This window comes from Notamacropus eugenii, chromosome 6 (assembly GCF_028372415.1).
Source record: "Notamacropus eugenii isolate mMacEug1 chromosome 6, mMacEug1.pri_v2, whole genome shotgun sequence".
NCBI lineage: Eukaryota > Metazoa > Chordata > Mammalia > Diprotodontia > Macropodidae > Notamacropus > Notamacropus eugenii.
In genome coordinates, this window is record NC_092877.1 from 277,588,746 (window position 1) to 277,614,050 (window position 25,305).

Genomic DNA, 25,305 nt, shown 5'->3' on the forward strand with positions numbered 1-25,305 from the left:
CACCATTATATGTGTTGAGGTTTGAAGCATGGGTTTTTTTTTTTCTTTCTGGAGATGATTTATGTATTTTTTTTTATTGATTTTTCATTTTGTATACTTAGAAGTTCAGAATAGTTTTCTTTTATAATTGCATATATTATAGAACTCACATTTCTTGATTCATGTTCTTCTGAGGCATATCATCTTAAATCATCTCTTAAACTTTATATTTTTGAGATCACTGAGGTTTTTGCTTGTATAAAGACCATATTGTTTAATGTTGCTTTTTCACTTTTCTTCATGTCCGGATTGTCTTTCACTTCAATATATTTATACTACCACAAATCGTTTGCTCTTTTGTTTGTGTATACTTCCTTTAAGTTGACAATAAATAGAGAAAGGCCTGGTCTATTGGAGGAAGAGGTGAAGAGTTGAGACCTGGTGCATACAACCTACAGGGTGGAAGAAGGTGTAGCTTGAAATGGACCATGGGAGGATGGGAATCAGCATCACAATCACATAGGAGGGTTTGGGGTGAGCCAGATTTGTGTAGCCTTGTCCCAGCTCTGCATGTAAGGGAGTCAGAGGGCCCCATGAAAGTTTCAGTTTTTGGCTTGGATGATGTGCAGAAATTCAGGTTTAAGGAAGCTCTACCCATCAGGAAGCCATCGACATCAAGGTAGTGTGCCAGATCCTTGTAACTGGCCCCTGTCACAGACCCTTCATAAATGACCTGGTAGATTGTGATAACTGTTCTGAGATGTGAGTCTTAAGTAAGCATCAAAGCTTCTCATATACCTCCTGGGCCTGCTGGGGTGTAGCTCTCTTGCCAGTACCAACAGCCCAGACTTGTTCATAGGCTAGGACGACTTTGTACCAGTCCTTCACATTTTCTGCAATGGTCTTGGTCTGGTTGAAAATGCAGGCAATCAGTTCTAGGCCTTCTGACAGAGCATGGGATACCTTCTTCGCAATGAGCTCATCTGACTCTCCAAATATATGTCTCCTTTCAGAGTGTCCCAGGACCACCCAGTTGGCCTGACAGTTCTGAATCATGGCAGGGCTGATCTCCCCAGTAAATGTACCCTTTGCCACTTTGTAGCAGTCCTGAGCAGCTACGCTAATTTTTGCACCCAATTTCTGACAAAGTCAAGGTAGATAGCAGAGGTTCCACATACCACTTATGTATTGGCAGGCACCTTGGTCCTGTTGATCGAAGGGATGAGCTCTCCCAGATACTTCTTGTTCCCATTCATCTTCCAATTATCCCCTGCAAAGAACTTCCTAGATGCCATGGCTCATTGGTATCAGGCAGTGACACTGGAGGAGACGAAAGGTCAGTAGTAGAGCACAATAGATTGTTCCCTCTTTAACTTATTTGGGGAAACTTGCCACTATAAATTCAAATTGTTTTTTTTTTTTTATTCTGCTACTTATTTATGATATGCAGACTATGAGTTCTTAAAAGAGTTCCTTTTAATTTCTTTCTTTATTCTGATTTTTCTTTTGAACCATGTGAAAACAGTATTTTTGCAACTTCATATGTTCTTGGGAATCCACAGGGATTTGGGAGTCCTGTATTTCATCATGCGTTGTCTTACTTTCCTGGAGTTAGGAAAACCCAAATTCAAATCCAGCCTTGAAATCTAGTCAGTAAAGGCTTATTTAGAAATCTTTGCAACTATCTGAATGTCATGCCAGCCAACTTCTCCTCTCTAGGTTTCAAAGTGAATCTCTTTCAAAGAGATATTTGGTAGTTTTAACCTTATTTCCTTATATTATCTTCTTGCTCACTTTCTATCTCTTGCTCCTTTTGGGGGTGGATTTACCATTGAGATACAAACTCAAAACTGTCTCAGCCTCCTCCCACACTGAGAAATTCACTGTCTTTAGGCCTCAGCACCTTTCCTAAATGACCTCTCGGGGAGAGATGACTGTTCTTTACTGAATTCTACTAAATTCTCAGGCTTTGCACAACTCTATATGCATGTCTAATACTCTGCCCCTGTTCCCTCTGTTCTTCCTGGTTAAGTACATGTATTCTCAAGTCATCTTTTTCTCTGGCTGAACATTTCTACCCTCAGGCAGCATTCTCTACTTTTTATATTTCCCCCTTTTCTGAAAACAAGACAGAATTGAGATCTGCTACCTATTGCTAAAAATGATGAGGCAAAGGCAGGAGCAAGAGGTGCCAAAATAGACTACTAAATAAGGAAGGAGATACTCAGGTTTATCTCCGAGAGCAAGTTCATGAGTCAGATTGTGTGTTCCGCCACTTATGGGCTAGTAGGTGTCTGCTAAGTTGGAATGTTTGAAATTAACATTTTATACTGTTAATCATAAGGATCTTACCTTGTCCATCTTCTTGGTGACTTAGCCTATGAAGATGATATAACCCATATACTTATGGCACACATTTCCTCTACTAAGAAATTTTGAGATCTGGTCCTCTAGCTTGATGTTCACATGACCCACATGTCCTATTTTTTTCCTCACAATGTGCCATGGCAAGTTATTTTTTTGTTATTCATTTTTCCTTTCAAGGTCCATGGTGAGGAAGTGGCTGAGAGATTAAACTCTATAGAAACTAATTTCTAAACTCTTTTCTGTCTCAAATATGAGCTTCTTCTTTTCCAGCTAGATATGAGCTGCCACATCTTTGTCTTATTCCTCTGGATACCCTCCGATATACACACAGCTCTACCCCTTTTCCTTTAACAGTCAGGCAAAATTGTGTATGTTGGAGGATTGGAGGTACTTATTCAGACTTTGTACTGTGAGGGTTACTAGTAAGGTGCTGCAATGCCCAGATCCTAAAACACAATTGAGTGAGAATAACCTACATTCAATGCATGGAATGGAATAACGTATAGATAGTGAGAGACGAAGATGATGTGGTGCACAGAGTGCTGGGCTCATAATAGACTTATCCTTTTGTAAGGCCAATCATAGTAGCACACCTGAGGACTACTGCTGTGAATAATTTTATGGTTCTAATCATATAGTATAATGAACTCTCCAGTCAGCAATAAACTAAATATTATTCAATAAAGTAAAGCATAACATTCATAGCAACACCCTTAGGCAAAACATATCATCTAATACATATGTGTATATTATATGTGTATATCATAACACTCAGTATGTCATATGGTGCATAGCATTTATCATGGCATCCCCAAAGTCAGAGAGTGTCAGTTAGGGTCTTTCCCAGCATTATGTGTCCTTAAGAGGTAATAGAGAATAATACACCATCCACCCCTAGGTCACTGCAAGAATAATCTCCTTAATCAATACACCACGTCCAAGTAAATTCCTCTCTCATTTTGACTGGAGGCTGACTTCGAAACCCTAGGGCTCTTCTTCTGTGGACCAACCATTCCCAGCTCTTGTTTGGGTTCACACGTAGGCAGGTTTCTGCTCCTACTCCTTATCTCAACTCATGCGGACTGTTCCACTCTAAATTCTTCCTGCTTCTTCCTGACAGCAGGCTCCAGGGACTCCTTCTCATAGCTTCTGTTTCTAGGAAAACAAAGTTTAACAGTGCTATAACAATATTTGTACACATTAACAGCCTCATCATCTCAATTCACTTATAAAGATCAATGGACAGGACCTCTATCTGAGAAATTAACACAGATCAACAGAGCTCCTGACACACATGCTTTCTGTTAGCCCTCCCAATAAGCAAATTCCCCTACCCAGCTCACACTCACTTCTTTCAGCTCTGTTTCTCTCTCTACTCTCCATAATATATATACATATATGTATCTATCTATCTATCTATCTATCTATCTATCTATCTATCTATCTATCTAGATAGATACATATACATATACATACACATACATATACGCACACACGTATATAGTGCTTGATTGTCTAAAACTCATTCCAGAAAAACAGCAAAAAATCCTACTTCACTTGCTGTTACAGCTCTTCAAGCTAACCATTCACGTTAAACAAAAGTGGTGGCCCCAAGCCAAGAAGAATACGAGAAAACTTAACGTAAGTAGATAGAGCTCTTCTCCAAGCATGAACAGTTCATTGGCAGCCTGGAGGGAAAGCTGAGCTAACACAGTTGGCAATAATGAAGCAGAAAAGGAGTGGACAACTTTCAGGGCTTTGGTTCATAATATCACATTTACTCATTTAGCCTAGAACATTCACAGACATCAAGACTGTAGTGATGAAAGTAACAGGGTGATTCAAAAACTGCTAAACAAAAAAAAAAGAAAGAGAGAGAACTCCACAGAATTTATCAGCAGAATGGATTGTCTCTAAGAAGGCAGTATTTAACCCCATCAAAAGTAAAGTGCAAGCAAAACTTCAAAAGATGCAGGATTCTTGGCTCAGTAAGAAAGCAGATGACATTCAGTTTTATGCTGATAGTAACAATCCAGAGTGCTTTTATGATACCCTGAAGGCTATTTATAGGTCAAAGACCAGTGGTGCATTTTATCTACTCAGTGATGATGGAGTCACATTTATTAGTGATAAGAACATGATCCTGGAGAGATGAGACAGACACTTCTGTAATGTTCTCAACAAACAAGAATCATTTAGTGACGAAACCATTGACCACATATCTCAGATTAAAGTCATCCTTCCCTACCCAAATTTCCAGCAACTGAAGAAAAGGTTTTGGATGTCATTAGAGTCCTCCTGTGTCACAAAAATCCTGGTACTGATTCTATTTCAGCTGAGGTTTGCAAGTCAGGGGGTCCACTGCTCATACAAAAAATGACTGAAATTTTCAGGATTATATGGCAAAAGGAAGTTATCCTCCAGGAGTTCACCAATGCCTCCACTGTCTATCTCTATAAAGGAAAGGGAAATAGGCTGTCCTGTGACAATCACAGGTGTGTGTGTCTGTCTCTCTCTCTGTCTCTCTGTCTCTGTCTCTCTGTCTCTCTCTCTGTGTATCTCTCTCTGTGTCCCACTGTCTCTCTGCCATTGCCAGAAAGATTGTTTCCAGAGTCCGTAAGTGCCAGGCCTAGAGGCCTGAGGGCTACCCGAGTCTTCCCTTACCTCTATCGGAGGTCTTCGGTTGGCCAAACCGGATGCTCGTATGAGAGAAAGGATGTTCCAGAGTCGAACAAGGGTTGAGCTTTATTTCAGGGTCTAGTTACAATTGCAGGGGAATTCTTCTTTAGGAGGGAGCCAAGAATCTCCCAAGGAAGCAAAGATCTTACAATAAGAGATTGGAAGTAGAAGTATAAGTGGGGAGAGAGGGGGAGGGGAGAGAAGAGAGAGGAAAAGCGAAGCCTTTTGTCCTGTCCGCTCTGCGCCCCTCCCGCCAAGAGAGCTTTCAGGCTTTCCTGATCCTACTTAAACTCTCCAGCAGCATAGTTTGCATCTGAATACCATGCTGTTAGGTGTGCCCAGATCCGGGACAATCTCGAGGGCAGGGAGAGCTTTCTCCCATCACGTTTCTCACGGGAAGAGGCGGAAATACACGAGATAGCTCGGTTCACCTCGATTCCCAGTCGTTTTCTGGGGGGTCTCGTGAGAACTCTAAGATTTAGAAGTTCCCACCTTTACCCGCCCGAGACTGTCCACATGGAATTGAGCTTCCATCCCCAGCACTTAAGGATGGTCATCTACTCAAGAGTAAGTATACCTTCAGAAAGATCTGAGGAAAGTTGATGTGGTGTTTTCTGTTCAGCAACTCTAGGAGAATAATCAAGAGCAGAAAAGAGGTCTATATACAATATTCATTGATCTAACCAAGAACTTTGATACTGTCTGTCATGAGGGCTTGTGGAAAATTTTGGCAAAATTTGGTTGCCTGGAGAATTTCATCGGTATTGTCCATAAGTTTCATGATGGTATGCTTTCACAGGTTTTGGGTAAGAGACAATGCTCTCAAGCTTTCTCAGTCATTAATGGAGTGAAGTATGGCTGTATGCTTCCTTTCATGCTTTTCAGCGTGATGTTGTCTGACACTTTAAATGAGAATAAAATCAGCATCAAAGGCAAGTACCACACTGATGGTAAATTATTTAACTTGAAAAGGCTACAAGCCTAGATTCAAGTGGAGGAGTGTATGACTTTTTGTTCACAGATAATTGTGAACCGAATGCAGCCTCTGTGGCTGAGATGTGTCAAAGTATGGATCAATTCTCTGCTGCTTGTGCTAATTTTGTCCTAATAATAAACATCAAGAAAATAGAGGTTCTCCACCAGTCAACAGCACATCATCCATATGTGGAATCATTAGTTAAAGCAAATGGAGAAATTTTGAATGTTGTGGAGAAGTTCACTTACCTTGGCAGCATGCTTTCCAGGGATGTAAATATAAAGTTGATGCATGTATTGCCAGAGCTAGCTCAGCATTTGGGAGGCTCCTAAGGAGCACGTGGGCCAGAAGAGGTCTACACTGCCTGAAGGTCTACAGAGCTGTTGTGTTGACCTCATTATTGTATGCCTGTGAAACATGGACAATAAACCAGAACTATGTGAAGAAACTAATTCACTTGAATTTGAATTGTCTTAGGAAATTTCTGAAGATCATCTGGCAAAATAAGGCATTGGAGACTGAGGTCCTTTCTCAAGCCAAACCATGAAGCATTCAAATTTGCAGAACATGTAATTCCAATGGGCCAGTCACATTGTTTGAATGCTAGACATATATTTGCCTAAAGGACTATTTTAGAGAGAACTCATGCAAGACTCACACGCAGGTCAGAAGAGGTGCTACAATGATACTCTCAAGATCTCTGTGAAGTACTTTGGAATAAATTGAGACATAGGAGATATTGGCACAGGAGTGCCCCGTATCATGTGCCTAAATCAAGGAAAGCAGTACACTGTATGAGCAATACAGAATTGTGGTATCTCAAAAGAAATGTGAGCTGCAAAATTTAGAGTCATCTGCATTCCAAATATTAATGTGGACTATTCGTGCTCAACCTGTGGTAGAGCATATTGGTCTGATGAGCCACAGTCAGACATGCTGTATCTTGACGCCAAGGACATTATTTTGGTCCTCTTGAAAGTTTTTGATGCTTTTAAAGTGGTATGATCCAGGATGGGGTCTAATCATTGTCTCTCTGGTTTCACTTTGGTACATGTAGGACCCTTTCTCCCTTGCAACTGCCTATTATATCTCTCCACCCTGAAACTGTGAAGTGGAACTAGTTAATGTATGAGCAATGGAGCTGTCAAATGGTGCCTGATGCTATGTACAGTGCTAGCCCAGGGAACCCTCATCATTCATTTTAACCATACATTCAATCTCCTTACTGTCTCTGGGCCTTGAGGGCTCTTGGTGCTATGCCCCTGCCTCCAAGGTTCATAGCCAGTGTTCTACTTCTTTCGCACTGCGCTCTAGGTCAATCCCCACTCCAGAGTCTGCAGAGTTTTCTTCCTCTCCTCCTAAACTACGCTAGCTGGAACAGAAAAGAGAAAAGGCTTACTATGACATTTGTTGCTTATTCTTCTCAGAATTCAGTTTGATGTACTTTTAAAAAATTATTTAGGGAGGAGTATTGCGAGAGCTCAGCAAAAATGCATGCATCAGCTGCCATCTTGGCTTCATCCCTTTAATCTCCTCTTTTTGACCATTTTGCTATTCCTTACACATAAATTTTTACATTAACTGAAGAGTTTGAACTGCAGGATTCACAAGCAGCAACAGAAAGAAAAAAAGGTCAGGAAGGAGTCTGAAAGGAGTTGAATATTCTTAAGCACTTCTCTAGCTTTTTGGATGTGATTTTAGCGAGGGCTAGATAAATACAACCATTGGGGTTTTCAAGTTGTAAAATTGGAAGAATTCAGTCCTCCCACCTCAAGGGAAACAATTGGTGTGGTACCTGAAGTTCATGTTCCCTAATCATTGGCACCTCTGCGTCTGTATACAGCTCTAAATATTTGACTTACCAAAAAACTCTCTAAACAGCGGTTTGTGATTGAATTATATTTCTCTTACATCTCTTAGTAGCTTTATTTTTACATATCTTTTTTATTTTATATTTTATATATGTTTTTATATTTGCACTTACTTGGAATGAAATCATTTCTATTATTTACTTCTGGATTTCGTAATTGCTATGTAAAAGAACTGATGATTTTTGTTGACATTTGTATATTGCTTCTTTAGTGAAACTATTAATTCAATTATTTTCTTAGTTGGTTCTAAACATTAGAATTTTATATTATGCAGTTATACTCAGAAGTCTATATTGTGAACTCCTTCTACTGTTGCTTTGGGTTCATTGGCATAAACCTTCATTTTAGCTGTGGTATAAAATTCTTTTGGAAGTCTATATACTTCCTAATGCCAGTAGAGTTGGAGACTTTCCCTTTACTGTTACCAACAATTATGATTTCTATAACAGCACTAGGATATAGCATCCTGTTTTTACTTTTCCTTTACCCCACATACACCCTTCCCCTCCACATCTATTAAGGAAATCAGATGTCTGTTAATGATATCAGTATATCAAGAGACTGGCAATCAGTCTTTTGGATGAGTGAGGTTAGAAATCATGCTTTGCGTGGAATTACTAAAGAAATTAAAGGTGGCTAATTTAGAGAATATTAGACTTAAAAGGGGTGTGATTACCATATGAAGGACTAATGACTTGAGAAGGATATAGATTAATCAAAAAAGGGAAAACCGAAAGGTATGAAGAAGAGTTAGAAGATTATTCAATCAACAAGCATTTATTAATTGCCTACTTAATAGCTAGGAACTGGAGATTCAAATGCAATGAATGAAGGAATTCCTACTCTCAAGGATCTTACATTCTAATTAAGATTACAAGTAAACATACACACATATAAATAAATATGTACACATATACATGCATACATGTGTATATGAATATATGCACATGTGTGTATGCATATATATGTATGTATGTGTGTGTATATATAGACACACCAAGAAAACATTAATAGAAGTCAGTTATGGAGGGATGGTATGAAAATTGGCAGTTGAAAAGATCAGTAAAGTTATTTGTTGTAGAAGGCAATGGTTAAACTTTGTCTTGAAGGAAGAGAGATTCTCTGAGGCAGACACATGGCAAGTCACTTAACTGTGTTTTCATCAGTTTCATCTGTACAATGAGCTGGAGAAAGACATAGCAAACCACTCCATTATCTTTGCCACAACTGAAATGACCGAACAACAAAATGCAGGCTACTGTTAAATCAAAGTGAGATATCTGAACCATAAGCTATGTTTTGTTTTTGTTTATGTTTTTTTTTTTTTCTGGCATAGACACGAGTAGAAATGGTGCCATTAAAAAATACATACGTATACACACACATATATAAAGACAAGAGTTGTATCAGATTTTGGGGGGATGTGTGTGGAAGGAATCTTTACAGTCAGCTGAATATTAATTTTATATTGAAAATGTCATCATTATAAGTGGAAGATCTAAATATCCCTTGCAAAGAGGACACTTTCATTAAAATTCCAGTTTGTGATTTAAGAGAAATAGCTCAGGTCACTTAATAATGAAATTCTGACGCCAAAACTTCATTTCATTAAAACTCTAACAAAGTCTCATGATTGGAGATTTTCAAAATATATTTTCTTTTTTTCACATTACTCAGTTTAAAAAGAATAGTTGTTAATTATAGTGTTATGTTAAAAAGCTCAAACACATTATGTTGGCAAAGGTTGGAGAAAATCCAAATGAAATCATTTCAGCCTAAATCACCATCAAGGGAACAGAACTGAGTGTGTGTCAGTATTTTCAGCACTGGAGCCCAGTGGGACATAACACTTGCTGTGTGTGTGGAGAAAACAGCAGGACTTTTCACTAGAAATGAGACAGAGGGAAAACTTGTGATCACAAAACAGAAAAGCATATTGCTGATAAGACATAAGTGTTAGAGGGTTTCCACAACCTCAAGCTGTGCCTTTCCCAACAAAAATCTCATATTAATTTACACAAGGCAATTTTTAGTTGCACAGCTAGAAGGAACTGTGAAAAAGGAAATTAGTTGTTCTTTTACTAGAGACAATTCATTTCAAACTTCTGAAATAACATTTCTCTTTCAAACTCTGTGTTGAAACAGCTGACTGTGATTCTCTTATGCAATAGATTTTTGTTTTTTCACTATATAAGTTTAAATAAAACATTTGGGTGTATGCCAGGGGATGTCCTATGTGTCATGGAATGCACTGTAATTAATTTCACCAATGAAGAGCAATGGAACCCGATAGGAGTCACTTAATATATCATTTCCTTAACTGCTAAACAGTAATAATGGCACTTATAATATTTGTTTTTGCCCAAAGGCTATTATAAAGACAAAATGAGATTAAAAATATAAAGCACTATAGAAACTGTATAAAGTTATGTACATGAACAGTATTCTTATGATTATCCATGATAGGACTGTAAGGGACCTTATACATAACCTAGTTTAACTAGATTATGTATAATCTATTTATAAACAGATTGATAGAGAGATAGATGGATAGATAGACAGACAGATAGATAGATAGATAGATAGATAGATAGATAGATAGATAGATAGATAGATAGATAGATGGCTACATACTATCTGACATGGGCATTTAGGCTTTTAGAATTACAAAATGATTCATAAACTCCTTATTTTGTCTTTTTAAAGCTATTCCGAATATAGATTAAACTGTACTAAAACTTTTGTCTGTGTCTGTGTGTCTATGTCTATGTGTGTGTATGTGTGTGTGTGTACATATATATACATATATATATATATGTGTGTGTGTGTGTGTGTGTGTGTTTGAGTATTTTAGATAATTCTCCGTTTCCCATTAGTAGTTTAGCTTGGTTTCAACAGCACAGAATGTCATGCCTCCTCCAGTATAAAATGATCATCACCATGCATAGTGACCCAGTTTTTGATACTCAACTCCTTCTCAGCTCCCCTCAGTTGCTCCTCCCCTCTGTTTGAAGGGCTGCAGGGTAGAGCTCCTCAGAAAACTTCCTTTATAGAGGGCTCTTAATTTTGAGAACTTTTTGGGTATTTCTCCTTTCCATCAGCAGGCCAACTTGTTTCTGATTCCTCAGAACACCATAGCCCTGCACTGGGTATCTCTTCCTCCTCCCTTTTTCAATTTTCTTTTTTTGTGTTGTTTTTCCCTCCATGATTGTAAATGCCTTAAGGGAAGGGAGTATAATTTTCTCATTTGTATCCTCAGTACTTAACCCCATTGCCTGGCACAAAGCAGGTGCTTGATAAATATTGAATTGAATTGACATATATACATAAGTATATATGTATGCCTGTACACATTATTACATACTATATACTATGCATATGTATTACCATAGAAACAACAATAACGGTAGCTGGTATTTTATTGTGTTTTAGGGCTTATAAAGTGTTTTACACACATTATCTCACAAAGGCAGCATTATTACAGTTGACAGTGGGACAGCATTAGGTTCCCATCAAGAAACCTGGGTTCAAATCTTGTTTCTGACATATTGAATGTGTGACCTATGACAAAGTATTTAACCTCCATGCTGCAGACAATTATCTGAGACTATAGGAGGCAGATTGGTACATTGGGAAATAGTCTGAAATAGTATCAAGCAATTTGGGTTCATATTCCAGCTTACAACCTGTGTAACCTTGGGTAAATCACTAAACTTTTCTGGACCTCTGATACTTAGCTCTAACATGAGAAGGTTGTACTCAATATACTTCTTCCTCTAAAACTGTAATCCTATTTTATGCAATAATTACTATTTGACCCAAAGGGTGTATCTTTAGAGGGCTGTTCATCTCTCCCCTTTTTATTTTCACATCTTAGCTGTGGTTGCATTAGTATTATGAATTTGTGAGATAATTTCCTCTATGAATGCCAAGTATAGCAGGTGCTGCAAATTGTAGAATTAAAGAGTTCACTAAAACAATGGAATCTTATCTGTATCAAATAATAACAATGACAACTACTATAATACCTAGCATTTAAGACAAATCACATGGTTTGGTGGGCATATAGTTGACTCAGTGGATATAGTGTTGGGTCTGGATTTTATATCCAGACTTCAGACACTTACTAGCTATGTGATCCTGGACAAGCCACGGAATCCTATTTTCTTATCTGTCAGATGAGCTGAAGAAGGAAAAGGAAAATCACTCCAATATTTTTGTCTAAAAAACCCAAAAAGGGTCAATAAGAGTCAGACACTGAAAATGACTGAACAACTAAAAAACAGTTTGGTAGAAAAGAAAAGTAATGAATTTAAAATCAGCAGGGACCTGAATTCAACCTCTGATATTTAAAATCTGTATGACTATGGGTAAGTTACTTAACCTTTCTGAAATTCAGTTTCCTCACATGTAAAATGAAGATACTAAATTCTGCACTACCTATCTCATGGGGATTTTGAGATGATTGGATGAAATTACAAGTGTAGGACCCATGAATTTTAAATGTCAGGTATTAATAAGATGAGGTGAATTGTTCAAGGTCACATGGTTACATGATAAGCAGTAATATCACGATTTAATTCCAGAACCTATAATAATCCTAGAATCTATCATGTTAGAAAACAGTGAATTTCATTGTTTCATTTTCATAGAAGGTAATATCATTCCTACATCAATCTTTTTTGTCTTTTGTTAGTAGTCTTTCCTGTACTTGATTTTAAATATTCTAGGGAGCCAGTATGCTGAGATCCAGTAAAGGTTTTCTCTGGAGGACAAGTGGAAACAAATACAGCCTTCAATGGCTCCTTCTGGGACTCCACCACCGAGAAAACACTTGAACAGTAGGACTGCTTCTGTCTTCAGTGGGACTGAAGGATGGATAAGTTTTCTCCCTGTATCATAAATTAACAATGTAACTAGAAGGGTAGCTTTGTCAACACAAATTTTATGTAGGCCCACATTAACATTGGAGAAAAGAAACAAGGTAAAGGAAACAAGAAAGTAGTTTTTTGAAGGTTCTATTTGACTCATGAATGCCATGTTTGAATATCTGTGTGTGCACACATGCAAAACTCAGATGTGACTTCAACAATGGAGACAGAACAGACAAACCAAATCAATGTGTTGTTCAGGAGGAAGGGCTTTTACAGGGATAGGCCAATTAGACACATAGAATAAAATCGTCCCAATAACATATTTTAAAACATTTTTACACAATACAAAAAAAAAAAAAGTACAGAAGAAGGCACAAAAGTAAAGCAGTTTATTACTATTTTGTTAAATTTGATGAGCATAAATGATGTAAATCATTGTGGAGAGGGGACATGCACTGGAGAGGATCAAGAATGGTTTCATATTAGGATTTCCTGAGGAAAGGTGAAGAAAGAATGCATTTGAGGCATGTGCCTCTGTGAATGCATAGAGAAGGTATTTATAAGAAACAGGAGACATGGAAAGAAGGGAATAATTATTTATATAGCACTATGCGTCAGACACTGTCTTAAGTGCTTAAAAATATCTATCATTTGATCCTCACAACAGCTCTATGAAGTAGGTAATATTATTATCCTCATTTTACAGTTGAGGAAACTGAGGGAGACAAGTTATTAATTTGCCCAAGGTCACAGAACTAGTGAGTGTCTGAGGCTGAACTTGACTTTAGACACAGTACCTTATCCTCTCTGCCACCTGCTGTATGTAAATAAAATATATTATTAAAGAAAGGTATTCTCAGAAAAGGTGAGTCTGTCAAGCAGTAAAACTGAAGGTTGTGCTATTGATACATATGTTAGCTAACATTTTTATAGCTTCTCTAAGTTTTTAAAGTCTTAAGATACATTGGCTTATTTGATCACTTTTTATCTCACCATTGATTCCAAGGAGACCTCAAAGCAAGCTCCTGACACATTGCGCTGAATGAAATAACAGTGGTAGATTGGACAAGAATACACTGTATAAGAAGGCTGAGAACAGTTGTTACCTGTACCACTGAAACAGCAAGGACCCCAGCACGTATAAGAGGGCTGCTGTACAGGCTCTTTGATCTGATTTTCTAAAAGAAAGCAACTTTTGAGGGGTCAGCAATCTACTTTAATCAAGCACATATAGCATTCACTTACTTCAGTGGAAAAAGTCAGCACCCTGAACTTCAGAAAAAATAGAAACAGAAATTACAAGCAGAAATAACAAACAGAAAGACCAACAGACAGGGATTCCAGCTGTCTGACCATAAACAATGTATACATAGCTAGCAGGGAGAAGCACCAAAATCTGGGTTTTCAAAGCTGGGGAGCTCCTAAGTGGCTTCTCAGAGTCTCAACTGGCATACAAACCTTCTTCCAAAAACTAAGCCTCAAAGTAAAACCTCACCACAGAGTATATATATACTCTTTTCAGAGTTGGAGTGTATGACACTTCAGGACTCAGTGACTCATTAGCAATCAGCAAAAGGTGTAGGTCTTAATAGGAAACAAGCCTCCCCTAATCAAGCTTCACCTGAGGCCTATTAGTAGGCAGGGAAGATGTTTAATTCCCATTAAAACCACTAGCAGCTGTATCAACATAAATGAGATTACAGATCTTTTAATAAACAACTGAAGGAGACCTATAAGCTCAGTTCCAAAGACAGTTCAGGGTAACTTCTAGAAAAAGTAGTTTTAGTTTTTTGTATTCAGAACTACTCAGGCCTTATACAAGTCTGCCTACTAACTAAAACATGAAAATTTCCACAGTGGTTCCATAAAACCTGACTGATGTTCCATTGTTAGTTGGTTAAACAGAGGTGAGGTGCTAGTCACTACTGGCTAAGTTAAGGGAGTGTGTGGGAGAGGGACAGCAACGGCAACTAAGCAGCTGGAGTAGAGGCATGAGGGGATGTAACCAGTCTCACTTTGGGAGAATAAGGAAAAACAATCTATCTATAGCTATCTATCTATTTATGAATATGGCATTTATAGGTCTTAAGACTGATTCTGAAAAAAAGGAAAAAATACTTCCCTTAGCTCAAGGTAATTGGCGATCTACTTCAAATTTGTATTGACACAGCTGCCATAGAAATAAATTCCACAGATTAGCAAAACCTCCAAGATCAAAGCTTACCATGGACAAAAAACAAATAAATAAACAAACAAAAACAGAAAATAAATATTTGAGAAGGTAAAACTCCTCTATTCACAAGTTAACTTTGAAACATATTTATGTGATTCTAACTCCTTTTTGTAAATTTTCTAGGGAGGAGGAGGGATGGATGAGAGGGAGGAGAAGAAGTTGTAAAGGATACTTCCTTCATTTAGGTGTTCAGCAAAATCATTTTATAGAGACAAGTGTGGGCATGATTAGATAGCTAGGTGGTACAATGTTAAAGTGCCAGACCTGCAGTCAGGAAGACCTGAGTTCAAATTCCACCTCAGACACTTACTAGCTGTGTGAACCTCAGCAAGTCTTTTAATCCTTTTTGCCTTACTTTCATCACCTGTAAAATGAACTGAAGGAAGAAATGGCAAAGCATTCTTGTATCTTTGCCAAGAAAATCCCAAACAGGAAAAAAAAAAAAAAACAACTGAGCAACAAGAACACCAACATGGGTTTGTCTTACCAATTTTAGTAAATATCAGAAAATCAGTTTATATATTTTAAATAAATCTTATTCTAACTTTCAATAAATTTCCTTCTTTTCAATCTCAATTTTGGTCTTATTAGAAGGCAAGACTAACCTGGGACACCTTAATGCTTATACTAATATGTTGTGTAATCCTTCAGATATCTGAAAACAATTAAGCTCAGTTTTGAACTATATTTCCTAAGTACCTATTAGCTGACATAATTCTAAAAGTTGTGAATGCCAGCGTTACAATGATTCTGGCAAACTTTGATCCACAGGAAATTGAGACTAGAAAAAGAGATTCCCTATGGGCCATTTCTCCAGGGATAGTTCCTTGACTCAAAAAAAATAGTTCAATAAATTAATGTACCAACACAGTTTAATGAAGTTTAAATGGTGACACTTGGAGTAAATTCAAGGGGGGAATTCTGATGGTATCCCCCAAAGGGTCTAGCTTTATTGAGCATTTAATGATGATATCTGCACTGCTTATTTCTATGAGTATTTCAGATTCATCAGAAAATGATAGCTTTCTTCATCATTTTGCTCTGTCAATATTGCTGCCCCTTCTTTGACCCAGATTATTGGAACAAAGAGATCATAGGAATGAAGAGGTTAAGGTGACACAAGAATTTCTCCAATTCTCCATTTGAACTCTTGATGTTTAAATAATATCAATCTAGTTTTCTTTCTTTTTTGTGGTTCCTCCCATTCATTCTAATTCTCTATTCAACATGACTAATGGGAAAATATGTTTAATAGGAATGTATATGTAGAAACTATCAGGCTGCATGCTGTTTTCAGGAGGATGGAAGATAGGAAGCGGGAGAAAAACCAAAAACTTTTGGAAGTGAATGTTGAAAACTAAAAAAAATAAAATAAAATAAAAAAACTTAAAAAATAATAGCAATCCAGTCATAATACCTTAAGGGAGAAGTTTTCTCTCTGACTGCACATCAACAGATTGTATTCAGGCTAAAACTGGCTTTAACTGATTTTTGCTTGGACAATTCAGACTTTTGACTCAATAAAAATTGCTGAATTTTCTCTCTGCTCCCTTAAAAATCAGCATAAAATTGTTCAGATTCTTCAAGTGGAACATAGGTAAAACAATCCAAAAGATTCTGGTTTTCACTTATGTGTCTTTGTGTATGTGTGTGTGTGTGTGTGTGTGTTTTACAACACATGCCCTCAAAAACAAGAAAGAAAACTTTTCCAAAGGAAGATTTTGTCTAGGCTATCAGGGAAGATAAGACATGAAGAATTAGACATTAACACAGATGGTGGATATGTGGTCTTACCCCATAAAAATGTAAATTCTTTTAAGGTTTGGACCAATCTATTTATATTCTTTTTGTCTCCAACATGTAGCACAATACCTGGCACATAGAAAACATTTAAAAAATGCTTCTTGATGGTGCAAGATCTGCAAGAATTCAAAGGAGCACAAATCTCTACTGATAACCTGACAGATTATTTTATTCAGATCAAAGTAATACAGTGATCCTTCCAACATTGTCTAGCTTTTGGGAATCATTTTAAGTATAACCAGCTAACTGTATCTGATGGGGTGCTTGAGTGCATGTTCTTGGACCTCAATTCTAAAATCATATTCCTCTCTAAAAATCACATTTCTCCCTTGCCTCAAAACATTGTCTCAGGCAGTTTCTCCCCAACCCAAGGACACAGCCTGCTCCAGCAATAGCACTTATCTCCCTTCCTGATATAGCAGCCAACAGCACCTATAGAATTTATTAGTTTGAACCAGCTGTGTACTGGCTGAACTATCTATGCACTGGGTCATAATGACATTTACTACTCACTGACCAATCATATATCTTCTAGACTTAGACATAGGTATACTCCCTTACATTTATCTTGTCTAACAAGGCATTGAGGGGAGCAGCCTGGGAATTATTGTCTGGACCAGAATTTGAATAGTGAAGTTTCTGACCTAAAATCACTCCTCTAAGTAGTGCCTCCCCTCCTTTGAGCTATTTCCCCATGAATTTGGGGTAATATACCTGCATGTTGCTTTAAGAGCTAACCACTCCTTAATCAACCTAATCCCTCCCTGAATCACCTAGTGTATGATCAAGGCAATATTCACAGCGCTGGTGGTGACCATGAAAATGGCAGCATAGTTCTCAAACACGAAATATAAAAGACTCTCTATATAGAAGGCCGAAGAAAAGCTTTTATTTAGACATCAGAAAGCCAAATCCCAGAACCAGAAAGCCAAATCCATCATGGTGACCAACAAATTAATAAACATGATCGCCCCAGGGAGCAAAGCCATTCCAAGCCTCCCCCCCACCCCAAGACCTTCTCAAAAGTCAACACTCAGGAGTCTAGGCCCTGCTATGAGCCTGCCTGCATCCTCTCTCCTCTGATCCCATCACATTCAATCAGTTCCTTCAGGTTCTGCTCCACCCTTTCAATAAAATCCTCTCAACACAGGCTCCATGTGGGCTAATAAACTTTTTAATGAATAAGAAAGATTTTCCAATTAAATTACCATTATATTTGGCACGAAGATCTTTCGTATTCATTACATAGGTAAGTGGGACACTTTGTATTAACAAAACTTTAATAAGGATAATAGAAAATAAGCATATAATACAATATCTTAGGAAACTGGTGTCAACAGAACTTCACAACAGTATAACGGGAATCACACAAAATGAGCACATAAAATATTTCAGAGTGAGACTTGCACACAAGCATCTCATTATTCCCTCTCAAAAAATGGGACCCAAAATCTTGGTAAAAGGGGTAACGTCTCTTCTTCCATAATTACTTCCTGAGGAGATTAGATGTAGGGCTGTCCTTGCCCCAGTAGATGTGTTCTTTTCAGAGATCTGTTCTTCAGCTAACATCTGGAGCTTGGTTGACTTCAGGTCCAGAGATGACACATCACCATCATGGATAGGGGTGACATCTGGCATAAGTGATCAGGCATCTGCAGGGGGAGAATACTAAGCCTGTAAGAAACAAATCCAGCAGACAGGCTTGACAGATGAAAATCCAAAAAAGAAACAAGGAAACAATAACCAGAAGCAGGGTGTATTCAGCTGTGATTCTGGAGTCCATGAACCCATTATCATAGACTCATTCATGGTAGAATATATAAGTTAAGGGTACAATTTGGTAATCATCCTCTCCTGAATAAACAACAGTTAAGGTATTATCTTTCCCATATCTATAATTTCCACAGTCTTTGGAATATCGTCTAGTTTCCATTTTACCCATAGTTTAGCTCACAATTTTATTCTGCCAGTAGAACTCCTTTAATTCCTTTCCTAGTTATTTCAGAAGGAGGGTCAGTTTTCACCAGTGGTCTTGTTTCACAAGGAATAAAAATTACTTGAACTATTCTATCATTTTTGCAAAACTGTATGGGTTCATCACTAAATTTTGGAATGTCACAATAATTTCTCTTGAATAATTAGAATCAATCACTCCAGCCAATCTATGCATTCTTTGAGCTGCTAATCCTGATTTAGGTAATATTCTTCCAAAATGCTTCTTAGGGATTCTCATTCATGTTCCAGTAGAGATTGTTCCTATTTCCTTACTGTTGGGGCCCAGCTTTGGACCGTGGCCTCCTGTGGGGTAGTTGAGATGCCTAGAGGTGCTAACCTGCCCTATAGGGTACCTGGGAATGCCTCGTTAACAGAGTGGGCTCCACCCATGGGAGGGAACATGGGAGGAGCTAGGGCGGGTATATAAACCAGAGCATAAGGAAGTTCCGGGGGATGTAACCATTAAAGAGGGTGCAGCTGCCAACTTGGGTGTTGTGTCTAGTTATTTCCCTCCCCCACCGGGGGGGGGCCGGAGACATCCGAAGGGTAACAGAGACCTAGATCTTGAGGTAAGATTCCAAGTGAAGCCCAGGGAGGGAGAGCTAGAGTAAAAAGCCCGGGGCATAGATCTATTCTGTATACTGTATATACCATTTCCATTTAATTATGCTAGCTTCGTCTGCATGTCTAATTCTATGAGAAGCTGGGGTACTCATTACTCAGGTCATAGTACGGATTTCAGTCCTTAATATTACCTCATGACCTAAAGTCTGTTGTTCAATCTCTACCAAAGTCCAATATGCAGCTAAGAACTGCTTTTCAAAAGGAGTATATTTGAGCTCCAGATGGAGTTTCCTAGACCAAAATCCCAAGGGCACATTTCAGCTTTGTTGTTTTTGCCTTAAACTCCAGTTTGTATATTCATCCTGTACAATCACTTGCAATTCTACTGGGTCACTCTGCATAGAGTGTAAATCTAGGACCAATTTGTACAGCAGCTTTTGCTTCACCAAAAGCTTTGCTCTGCTCAAGTCCCCAATCAAATTCATATTTTTTCCTAGTAATTTTATATAAAAGTTCAAAATTTGACCTAAATGTGGTAAGTGATGTCACCAATATCCAAATAACATTATAAACTTTTGGGCCTCTTCCTTATTGGTGGGGATAGGAAAATCCTGAATATTTTGTTGGGCTTGTGGGAGAATCTCTTGCAGCCCCTGATTCCATTGTATACCCAGAAACTTTACAGTTTGAGCTGGTCCTTGAATCTTTGCAGGGTTAATCTCTTACCCTTTGCTTTTTCATATGCTCAGTTTAAAATGTCAAACTCTTCTCCACTTCTTCTATAGTTTTTCCCTTAATCCTAATATCATCTATGTAGTAGGTAAGCTAGCTCTTACCTCACCAGGTAGCTCTAATTCATTCAAATGTTCCGCCACAATCCTATGAGAAATACTGGAGCTATGTAGATATCCTTGTGGCAAGCATGTAAAAGTATATTGTATATTGTCAACCCAAGTGAAAGCAAATTGGTCCCATTGATTCGAATATATTGGGATAGTAAAGAAAGCACTGGCTAAATCAATAACTGCATACCAACTCCCATCGTATTTTTGGATCTTTTCTATTAAGGTAATTATATCTGGAACAGCAGCATACAAGGGAGGAGTAATTTTATTCACTCACTTCCTCCCACTTCTGTTCCATTCTTTCAGTAAACTCCTCCCAACACAAGCTCCATGTGACTTAATGGGCCTATTAATGAATAGGAAAGATTTTTCAATTAAATTGCCATTATGCCTAGTTAGCATATTTGGGACATGTTTTACTATAGAGTGTCCTATATAAACTTTACTTGTACCTCTCTAGGGTTATAAGTTCCGTAAGAACTCTTGCCCACTGAAAAATGTGATAAATCTTTACCATTTTGACCTCAACAATGCTTGAGTCCATGAATTCTTCTCCACATGGCCTAAGCACAGAACTCCAGTCTTGGAGTTCCTGTACCTCTATCTCTCTCCAGCCCTCATCACAGCCATTTAAAAACAATTAGTTACCTGTTTTTAAAGGTCCATAAATGATTATTGCTGCCAGCATTGTTTAAATTCTGTCCAGAGTAATGGGTTTCATTCCTTGTCAAATTATTTAACTTAATTAGTCAGAGGTACAATTTTGTTAAGATATACAAAATAGCAGAAGCTCTATACTTGGAATAAAATGATTGAAGGTTGAGAAGTAGATCACTGAACCTCTCTGAGGCTCAATCTTTTCTAATCTATACAATGGAGAAAATAACACATCAAGTGTTATTGTGGGAATCATGTGAGAAAATGTATTCATTGTTAATATTATTATTATTATGAACTACCATATCATGAAAAAAGTAAACCCTCTGTTGATGTGACCCTGATCTAATTATTGAGGTAGGAGTTAAGAGAAACTGTGAGGACTGCAGATGAAAGAAATGTGTTATATTTAATTGTGGTGAAAACCTCAAGTTTAGAGAGTCATTTCTCAGGAGAATTGGCAGAATGAAAAAAGTAATATTATAGAGACCCAAACTCAGAGGTGGAGCATGGAGTGAAAGGAAGAATCAAGGAAAGGTGGCTAGTGTTAATTGGGTCTTATCAATGATTGTTATCACAGAAACACTGATAAGTTAAACACAAAAAGGCTAGAAAGAGCACAGCTGACTATAGGAGTTCAAGACAGAAGAATGATGTAAACAATAAAAAAATAGTCTGGAGGGGAACACTGTGCTGGACTCTGGGATGTGAGAGATCAGGCTAGGGGTCATCAGAGAGGCTTAAACCATACGGTTCTTGAGTCTACATCTTAACACCCCCCCTACACACACACACACACACACACACACACACACACACACACACACACACACACACACACACAGATTCACACACCCTGATAGAAAGGAGAACAGATAATAGCCTAGTATTAAAGTAGGGAGTGGTTGACTTAAAACCAGGGAAGAACTAGGAAGGAAATGACTGGAAGGCACTTTTCAAAAGACCTCTGATAGAGAGAACTGATTGCATAAGAGAGGAAAATTTTCCATAAAATGAGTGGACAAGGTATGAATCATGGCAGACAACCTGAAAATTGAAGATACTTGGGGAAGGCAAATAGGAAACCATTTTTCTCCCACTCAGGGAATCAAAAGCAAAGACTTTGTTTCATGAAGTACATGGTCAGACAATCAAGGGTCAAGGAGTTAATGATGCATTTTTTGCTAATTTGAAACTCAGGAGAAAGGAGCTATGGGGAATTAGAAGGAGAAGTGAATATGAAAAGGGAATATCTGTCCCAAGACCTATGTGTGAGATTCAGAACTGAAGGCTAATGAAGCAAATTCTAAGAGGTCAAGGTACAGACAGATTTGTCAAGTCGCAGTTATTGGTGTGAGAAATAGGTCTGAGCTAAGACCTTGAAGTTTATCCTATGGAAAAGTTGAAAACAAGTTGGGGTCCTCTAGTAAAGATCATAAAGAAATGCAGGCAGTTTGGTATAGTGCATAGAGTATAGACTTGGAGTCAGAAAAGCTTTAATTCAAAATCTACCTTTTACCTACTAGTGGCAAAACCCTAGGTAATTGGATAACCTCATTTAACATCAGGTTCCTTATCTGCAGATAAGACTAGCACCTACCTCACAGGAGTTTGAGGAGGATCAAATGAAATAATGTCAGTGCTACATAAATATTGGTAAAATAAGGTGAGGTAATAACACCATACTAATACTAAGACAAATCAGGATCTAGCTCCCTATAGTTTTCATGGAAATTCAAAATTAGCTTGAAAAACTTGTGTAATTTTTCCTTAAAATTTTTTCTCTCCTCTAATATTAACCTGCAATCCTTCCTAATAAAGACTCCTCTTTTAGTTCAGTATTTTACACAGTGTTGAATTTGATAGAGTTCCAAGACTAGCCTCTGGCATATTCTAGCTGTGTCTCATGAGGCAAGTTCCTTAACCTCTCCATTCTTTGAACAACTTTTTATTTCAGAGACCATGCTGACTGGCTTTGGCAGAACAATGTCCTCAACTAGAGAACTGATAATACAAAGGAAATCACAGGTTCAACTGATTAGTAGATTAGCATCTCATCAATGAAAGAGCTCCCTTGACTGGTGCCATTTTCCACTCATCTGTGCCTTTTTACTTTTTTTTTTCCTGTGTTTTTCTCTAAATCTCTTACATAAAATCTATAAAATGCCCTAGAGAGTCATTTTGGAGACAGGGTGGGGAGGGAGAAGGGAACAAGTATTTGCATCATTCCTAGTATGTATGCATGGCATGCCCACATCAGAAAGTGTGCTGTGCTCTATGAGCAAACCAGAATTGAGAAAGCACCAAGTAAATGTAGGATGTACAGATTTGGGATATCTACCCCAAATATTCACACGGATTATTTGTGCCCAACACAGGTAGAGCATTCCGAGCTCATATTGGTCTGATCAGCCACAGGCGGACACACTGAAACTTCACTTTACCATGGTGATGTCATTTTGGTACTCTTTGAGAATGAAGGACAACAACCAACCAACCAACCAAGTATATATGCCAGACACTATGCTAAGCATATTTACAAATATTTCATTCAATTAGCACAAAATTCCTGCAAGGTAGATGCTGTTGTTAACCTACATTTTGAGCTGAGGAAACTGAGATAAATAGTAGTTAACTAACTTGTCCTAGGTCTTATAGCTATTCAGTATCTGTGAGGCTATATTTGTACTCAGATCTTTTTGACTTGAAGTTCAGCATTCTATCCCCTGTACCACCTAGTTGTCAATATTTTTTAAGAAGCATGTTTCACTGTTCTCTAAATTTACAAATTGTCACTACATTGACTAGTCTCCTATACTTCAGTTTTGTTTTGGTTTACATGATTGTACTAAATATGTAAATTATTGTCCTGTTTCTCCTTCCTTTGAACTGCCGCACTTCATAGAAGTCTTCCCAAGTTCCTTCATTCTTTATATTTGTCCTTTCTCATGTTGTAATAATCTTTCATTAAAACCATGGATCACCATTTGTTCAGTCACTCTTCACTTTCATTCCAATCGCTTATTGCCGTACAAAGAAATGCTAAGAATACTTTTGAACATATGGAATCGTTTCCTCTGTCTTTTGACGTACTTGAGATATTGAACAACTACTGATCACTGGGCCAATCAACATGCATGGTTTGATGATTGGTCAAGTATAAATTCAAGTTTATTCAGGATAATTAGTCATTATATAAGACATACTGTGCATCAGTATGTTTATCTTCCCAAATTTCCTAAAACACTGGAAATTTTTAAATCTTATTATCTTTACCAGTATGATTAGTAGGAAATACCATAAGAGAGTTGTTTTTATTTGTATTCCTCTTATGATTAGTAATATGGAGCATTTATTTGATTCTTGATGGCTCAGATTTCTTTTTTCGAAGACTATATGCTCATATTCTTTGGTGACATCTCTATCAGGATTTTTTTTTCTTTTTGCTCTAATCTCGCTCTCCCTCATTTGAGTCAACAGTTTTTCTTCTTATTCTATTTGCATTGTTTTTATTCTTGAATAAAATACTTTTAACTTTATATGTGTTATATATTTTATGATCATCTCCTTCCCTTTTTGATGAAAATTTCTTTCCTTAGTTTTGCAATGTACCTACTGCCATTGTTTTCTCACTTTATCATTAAGAAGGAATCTTTTATATTTAGGTCATGAATATATTTGGAACTTCCTGCGATGTATTATGTAAGGTGTCAGTCTAAACCTAATTTCTGTGAAGTTCCTTTATAGTTTTATCAGAAGTTCTTGTCAAATAAGGGATCTTTATCTCAGTGGTTTGTTTTAGGTTTATTGCTAGTGTAGTAGAATCTCTTACATCTGGGTCTTATTTAATTAACCTATTCCATTGTTCAACTTTTTTTACTTTTTCACCACTAGCTAAGAGCATTGCTGATTACAATTATAGTTTAAGATCCAGTAATACTATTCCCTCTATATTCTCATTTTTCATTGTTTCCTCTGACATTCTTGACATTTAGTTCTTCTGTGTGAGTATTGTTATTATTTTGTCTTCTTCACTTAAGTAGCTCATTTGTGATTTGATTGGTATATCACAAAATTAACTTTAGATAATGTCATCCTTTATTTTTAATATGGGAATTGTTCATGAGCTTGTTTTGCTCTAGAGTCTAGTCAATATTTGTTAAATTGACATGAAAAGTTGAACATTGTGCATATATCTTCTGAAACTCATTCAGTAATTGACAAACTTCTATCACATCTCCTTTAACGAAATGCTTGTTAAGGATATTAATTTCTTTTTTTCTTGTTAGTATTTCTAGTTCTTAAAGAATACCTGAAAGATATATAATAACTTATTAAGAAAAATCAGTTCAAGCTTACATCCAGGAGGAATGGTGAGCTAGTAATTCATGTGCCATCATGAAGTGCTTATGGCATTGATGATGGATCTTATCTGGCTCCAGTACCTTATTGCTGTGCAAAA

At 37.4% G+C, this 25,305-nt stretch overlaps 1 pseudogene; it reads right to left on the bottom strand.

Moving 5' to 3' along the window:
• Positions 1 to 581: 581 nt before the first annotated feature.
• LOC140511396 (triosephosphate isomerase pseudogene) lies at positions 582 to 1,292 on the bottom strand (annotated as a pseudogene).
• Between the last annotated feature and the right edge of the window lie 24,013 nt (positions 1,293 to 25,305).